At 46.1% G+C, this 6,806-nt stretch overlaps 1 long non-coding RNA gene across 1 annotated transcript; it reads right to left on the reverse strand.

Moving 5' to 3' along the window:
• Positions 1 to 280: 280 nt before the first annotated feature.
• LOC107990251 (uncharacterized) lies at positions 281 to 3,362 on the reverse strand. Its single transcript, XR_001761799.2, has 3 exons — positions 3,228 to 3,362; positions 1,021 to 2,568; positions 281 to 432 (listed from the first exon to the last, which is right to left on the reverse strand). It is a non-coding gene; the product is annotated as an uncharacterized LOC107990251 (long non-coding RNA).
• Positions 3,363 to 6,806: the final 3,444 nt, after the last annotated feature.

The following is a 6,806-nucleotide window of genomic DNA, read 5'->3' on the forward strand; positions in this document are numbered from 1 at the left end:
TTATATATTTATATATATATATATATATATCTTATATATTTTATATTTATTATAGTATTATATGTATAAATATATTTATAAGTATATAATATACTAAGTATAAAAGATTAAATGCATTTTGAAGCAGAGGTTGAATGCAATACATATATAGGGAAGAATAAAAAAGACAAACTATGTGTTATCTATTTAACAAAGTAAAATTATTGTTACGTATGCTCCGTCTGAGCAGTTAGAATAGAGAACTGGACCCAAAAGCAAAATCACTGAGAGCAACTGTTAGGTGCACAGAGTTTATTCTGAACTATTCGGAGTTTGCAGTGAACAGTGACAAAAGATTTAACAAACAAAGAGTGTCCACGTGGCAGTGAAAAAATCCCGACAATTCCTGAGGCACCAAATTTTCACCCTCCATGGCAACGTGCTCCAAAACTCCTGGACAAACATCCACAAAACAAATATGGATTATCAATAGAGAACAATTCATGGGGAAATCAACTGAACGTGATAATTCCACCTAGGTTGTAATGGCAATGCTCTGGCGCTGGTTCCATGCTGAAGCCGTGTTTAAATATCTCTTATCGCTGATGAGTCAATCAAACAGTAGGTGTGAGACGCCCATCCAGACCGCCCATACACACACCCACATATCCAAAAGAGAATATCACCACCCTCTCCACTCTCACATGCCTCACAGTACTCCCCCCTGACCCCCAAAAGGGTGCCTCCTGGCACCTTAGGCTTGTCAGAATGAGCCCTGTAAACGTCCCTGATGAGAGTGGGATCTATAATGTTTGCCCTCAAAACCCATGATCGTTCCTCAGGTCCATAACCCTCCCAATCCACCAAAAATTGCCACCCTCTCCCCTTACGGCGTACGTCCAGCAGGCGTATTTGAAGAGAAGCTGGAAACTTCAGCTTGATCGCCAATGGACTAATGACTGTCTCCACTTCATATGGGCCAATTAATTTAAATATCCTGCTCTCAACCTGTAATTGAATCTTTCTGGTTGACAACCATACCTTTTGGCCTGGCTCATACGAAGGGGCAGGAGACCGACGCTTGTCTGCAGCTGTCTTCGTCCAGACTTGAGACCACAGGAGTACCTCCCTTGCCATTCTCCAGACTTGATGGATTAGTTGAATATTCCCCTGCACCGAGGGAACTGCTACTTCAACCTCCTGTTCAGGGAATAAAGGAGGTTGATAGACCATGGCAACCATGAATGGTGACATATGTACCTGTGGCAGAGGTAGACAGGGAATTGAGGGCATATTCCAGGGGAGGAAAGCGGTCGAAGAAGCAGGGTGACGGCTCGTTACACAACAAAGAGCAGTCCCGAGATCCTGTTTAGCCCTCTCTGCCTGTCCGTTGGATTGGGAATGATAACAAGAGGATAGTGAGGTTGAAGCCCCCAACGACTTGCAGAATGCCTTCCATACTTGTGATAAGAATTGCGGGCCTCGGTTTGACACGATGTCCTGGGGAATCCCATGGAGACGAATGAAATGTTGTACTAGAAGTTCTGCTGTATCTGTGGCAGAAGGAAACTTGGGAAGGGGAATAAAATGCACCGATTTAGAAAATCAGTCTACAATGGTTAAAATGGTGGAATTACCTAATGACATAATGGTAATCCAACGCAGTGTGCGACCAGGCATGGCTGGGACCCTTCAATGGTTGCAACAGGCCAGATGGAGACTGATGTGAAGATTTGCTTTGTGCACAGACTGTGCATGCTGTGATGAAACTCTGGACATCCCGAGACATGGCTGGCCACCAAAAACGTTGTTGAAGATGACATGATTATTTCGAAGAATGCCCCCACTGCAGAACCTGGGACCTAACCATCTCTGAAATATACAAGCGCTTGGGTGGACCGTTACCAGGATCGGGATCATCTCGAACTCTATGTTTGATATCCCAGGTTATTGTCACTAGCACACAGTTGGAAGGAAAAATGTTGAAATTCCTCTGGATTGCCGCCGCCTCCTCCCCCTTGTCGAGTCTAGAGAGTGCATCTGGCTTGGTGTTACGGGATCCAAGGCGGTAGGTGAGAGTAAATCGAAATATCTCCAAGAACAGGGCCCACCTGGCCCACCCGGGTGTTCCGCCCCTTCTAGTCAGTACCTCCACTCCTTCAACGCCAGGATGACTGCTAACAGTTCCCGGTTTCCAACATCATAGTTTGGAAGCACAGGGGTGTATTTTCTGGTCCCTCTTACCTCGTTGGGACAGCACGGCTCCCACCCCGGTGTCTGACGCATCTACCTCCACAACAAACTGGCGTGCCGGGTCTGGGTGAGCTAACACCAGAACCGATGTAAATTTTTCTTTTAGGAGCTGAAACGCTCGCTCTACCTCAGGTGACCACAGGTCAGCGACTTTCGTGGAGGTTGATCGAGTTAACGGGGTAGCAATCTGACTGTCATTTCTGATAAAGCGTCTCTAAAAGTCACCAAATCCTAAAAACCGCTGTAGCTGTTTGCGGGTCTTTGGATCCGGCCACCCAGCCACCGCCCGCACCTTGGAAGGATCCGGCTTCACATGCCCCTTCTCCACAATAAATCCTAAAAATGAAACAGAGCCAACGTGAAATTCACAGTAGATGTGCAGCACCATTCTAACGTGCTGCACACGTTCCTTCAGATTACGAGATTAAAAAATCAAAATGTCATCTAAATAGACGACCACAAAACGATTGAGCATGGCCTTGGTCAACGACGTACTTAGACGTCGTTGACCAAGGCTTGGAAAGTAGCCGGGGCATTGGCCAACCCAAACGGAATTACAACGTATTCAAAATGTCACAACGGTGTCTTAAAAGCGGTCTTCCATTCGTCTCCCTGCCAAATTCTTACAAGATGATAAGCGTTCCGCAGATCTAGTTTAGAAAAACTACCCGCCTGATGGAGCGGCTGGAACGCAGAATCAATGAGCAGTAACGGGTATTTATTTTCCACAGTGATCTCATTAAGCGTTCTAAAATCGAAAAACGTCTTGTCCCTTTTAGCAACAAAAAATAATCCAGCCCCAAGAGGTGAAGACGATGGACGAATGAGCCCCGCGGCCAACGACTCCCGAATATACTGCTCCATCGTCGCTCTCCCCCGTGCGAGACAGATTATACAATCTGCTCGACGGTAACGACGCACCAGGGAGGAGATCTATAGCACAGTCGTAAGGCCGATGCAGAGGAAGAGAGGAAGCTTTTTTCCTTAGAAAATACCTGAAAAATTCGTGGTATTGAAGAGGTACGCTGGTTAAATCGAGAGGAAGACAAATAGCTTCGGACACCTGCGCAGGAGAGAGAGCAGAGTGCAAACAGAAAGAATGGCAGTGCACTCCAACTCAGTACCACATCCGTAACCCAGTCGATATGAGGATTGTGTGTCTGGAGTGTTGATAAAATATATTCATGTGTTCATATTTTATAGAAGTATGCAACATACATAATCATGTTTTAAAAAGATCATAAGAGATGTGCTAAAACATATAATCAGCTTGAACATAAAATGCTGCTTAAAGCTAGAACTGAAAACATGCAGATGTAGAGAAGGAGCTGCGAGGTTGAGATAAAACCAAGGTTGGTTGTGAAAAGAGGAGTACTTGGTGGGGTGGGAAACAAACTTTTAGAATAAAATTTGACAATGGCTGGATTCATAGTTAGAACACAAGGCCCCAACAACAGCACCTGGGCGCGATAAGAACGGGATGAGAAACCAACGGTGTAGATGTAGTTGCCAAAAAGAATGGATATGTGTGTGTAGAACAAATGAAGTCTGTATTGCTTGATATGTACCACCCCTGGATATGTGTGTCAATAAAACGAGCCTGAGTTTGTGGAGAGTCAGCAGTCACCCCCCTGACTCTCCGCTGGACCCTCCCTGTGCACAGGCGAACTCGAGCAACGACTTTTGTCTTTTCTTTATACTTTGTGAAAGTTCTTGATCAACGAATCCGGGGTGGTAAAACCTTACCACAACAGGAGCCACGGTCTCCCCAGAACATTTGAGGTGAGGTGAGGATATAACCATGAACTGAGGTGATTCCCTGAGAGATGAAGGGTTATGGACCTGGTTCGATGTGTGAGCGTATGATATATTTGTTCATATTGAACTCACGAATCACTCACAAATCATTCACTGCGAACAAATCACTCTCTGTGAACTAATATTTCACTGTAAACTAATCTTTCACTACTAACAAATTACTCTCTGCAAAGTAGTCTATGGCTGTGAACTAATCTTTCACTACGAACTAATCTTTCGCTGTGAACGAATCATTCTCTGTGAACTAATCTTTCGCTTCATTCTCGCAGATTCGTTTCATTTGTCACGTGACAGAGAGCTCGGGTCTTTTTTGCTCTCATTCATCTTCACATTGTGGTGTGTTTTAATTTCTTAGCTTTTCACATGGTTTTAATTGCTTACTGCACTTTGTGTACTTTGTAGACTTTGTCAGCGGAAGGAAACCATTTTGCCTTCAGTATTTAGTGTCGGAGAACCGCAGCCTTCTTTACAACGCCCACAATAGGGCTAAAGCGCAACCTGCTGTACAACGAATGAAATGATTACTTCAAGATTCGTTCATTTTACTGTTCAAGTGTCAAAGAGTCGGTCTTCCCATCACTATAATACGTCCTTGATATTTTCGTTGAGACCCTGTATACAGACTCCCTGCAGCGCCAAGTTGCCCCACCCACTTTCCACAGCAAGGATCCGAAAATCCACTGAAAACTCCGCCACTGAACCGAAACCTTGAGCCTCATTCTTCCCCCTCATTTCACCCGTGAACTGAGAGTAGGAGTCACAGATGGAAGAGTCTCTCTCCCATAGTGCCATGGTCCACTTAGCGGCTCTCTCAGAGAGGAGGCTGATGGGATACGCCACTCTGGACCCCTCTGTAGGGTAGGTGTTTGGCTGCTAGTGAAAAACGAGGGAGCACTGCACCAAAAATCTGCCACATGTACCAAGATCCCCTGTGTGGCTCTGGGGAAGCGGGAGTGAATGAACCAGCACCTGGGTGCAGGGTTGGCGTTGGAGCCCCCGCTCCTTGCGCAACCGAAACTCGTAACTGGTTTAAAGAGTCAATCGTCTCCCTAATCATCGTATCGTGTCTTCCCAGGATAACCCCTTGGTGCCTGAGATATGCTCAGTGTTCGCTGGGTTCATTGTGGCCAGAGCGTTCTGTTACGTATGCTCCGTCTGAGCAGTTAGAATAAAGAACTGGAACCAAAAGCAAAATCACTGAGAGCAACAGTTAGGTGCACAGAGTTCATTCCGAACTATTCGGAGTTTGCAGTGAACAGTGACAAAGGTTTCATCAAACAAAGAGACTGTCCACGTGGCAGTGAGAAAATCCCGACAAGTCCCGAGGCGCCAAATCTTCACCCTCCGTGGCAACGTGCTCCAAAACTCCTGGACAAACATCCACAGAACGCAGAAGTTACACCGGTTATACTTGGATCTCCGATCAGCGTCAACTGGTCACCCGAGGTACTGGTGCTGCACACGCTTCGCCTCCTCTCCTCTTCCACGGTGCCAGCGAAGAACTACACTAGCTACGGTTCTGACCCGCTGCTCTCCAGATCTTCGATGGTGCCGGTGAGGATCTACAGTACGCTCACTAGCTGCGTACCTGAACCGCGACTCTTCGGCTCTCTTGCGCTGTGTCGGTGAGAAGCAAATTGCTAACTGGCTTCTTTGCGCCCAGCTTTCACGCATACGCATCAGGTCTGTTGGCCCTCCAGTAACCACGAACAAAGGTCCGTGGTTACTGGAGGGCAAGAGACGTGGTTCAAAGTTTGAAAATACAAATTTTATTCAACATTTGTTTTGTTTTTTTGTTTTTTAAGTATACTCAATAAAACGCATTCACATAAAATAAAAGGAAAACCTAATCAGGGCTGAGGCCGGAGTGGATGGGCAAGGGCTAGTGCATGATCCATCAAAATAAGGCAAAAATAACTTATATCACCAGGCACACGTGGCAAACACACCCTCAGTGAAGAAACCCACTCCCAGGGACACAGCAAGATACGACAGGAGGACACCACCACCAAGTCACCAGCACTGCCACCACTGGCCTACAGCAACTGAAGAGGAAAAAAGAATAGCACATTAGTGGGGTAGTCCCCAATAAAAGAAAAAAAATGCTTATGCATAGGACCGCGGTGTACGGCCGAACAATCGTCCTGCACAGCGTGTATCTTGGAAGTCGTGAATCCGCTGACGGCCGCAGAAGAACGTCGCAGGCAGCAACAGACACACGGCAATACAGTGAAAACAGCACAAAATAACACCAAACAAAGCAGCAGCAGCCCAATCAGGTGGTTACAACACCTAGTCAAAAGGAAAACACTATTAGCATGTGCTAGATGCATTAAGATTGATGCAGTCACATGTAACAATGTGCATACCTTCTCAGAACATACACACTCGCAACGCGGAAGATAGAATGAACTGTTAACTCTCTGTGGTTCACTGCTCCTCCACAGTTATGTTGCTGTGGACGTTTATGACGCCGCTCCTGCTCACAGCTGCTCACATGTGCCGAGGTGAGTGCCTATGAAAGCTAAGACACAAAGACAGTAAACTGAACAAAGTTGTAAATGTATGCATTGTAAAACTATTGCCAGTAAGGGCAGCAGCAACAGTTGCGGTTCAGAGGAACCAGTGGAGACAGATTTTAGGAACTGAAATTTCCTGGAAATTCAACATGTGTCAGAAAAGGTCACTCAGAGTTGGTTTTCTTGAGACATTCGTCACGTCTCAGTGCCTGGTCGGTGGTAGCAGGCGTTGCTGTG

Source organism: Cynoglossus semilaevis, chromosome Z (genome assembly GCF_000523025.1).
Source record: "Cynoglossus semilaevis isolate Cse_v1.0 chromosome Z, Cse_v1.0, whole genome shotgun sequence".
Lineage (NCBI taxonomy): Eukaryota > Metazoa > Chordata > Actinopteri > Pleuronectiformes > Cynoglossidae > Cynoglossus > Cynoglossus semilaevis.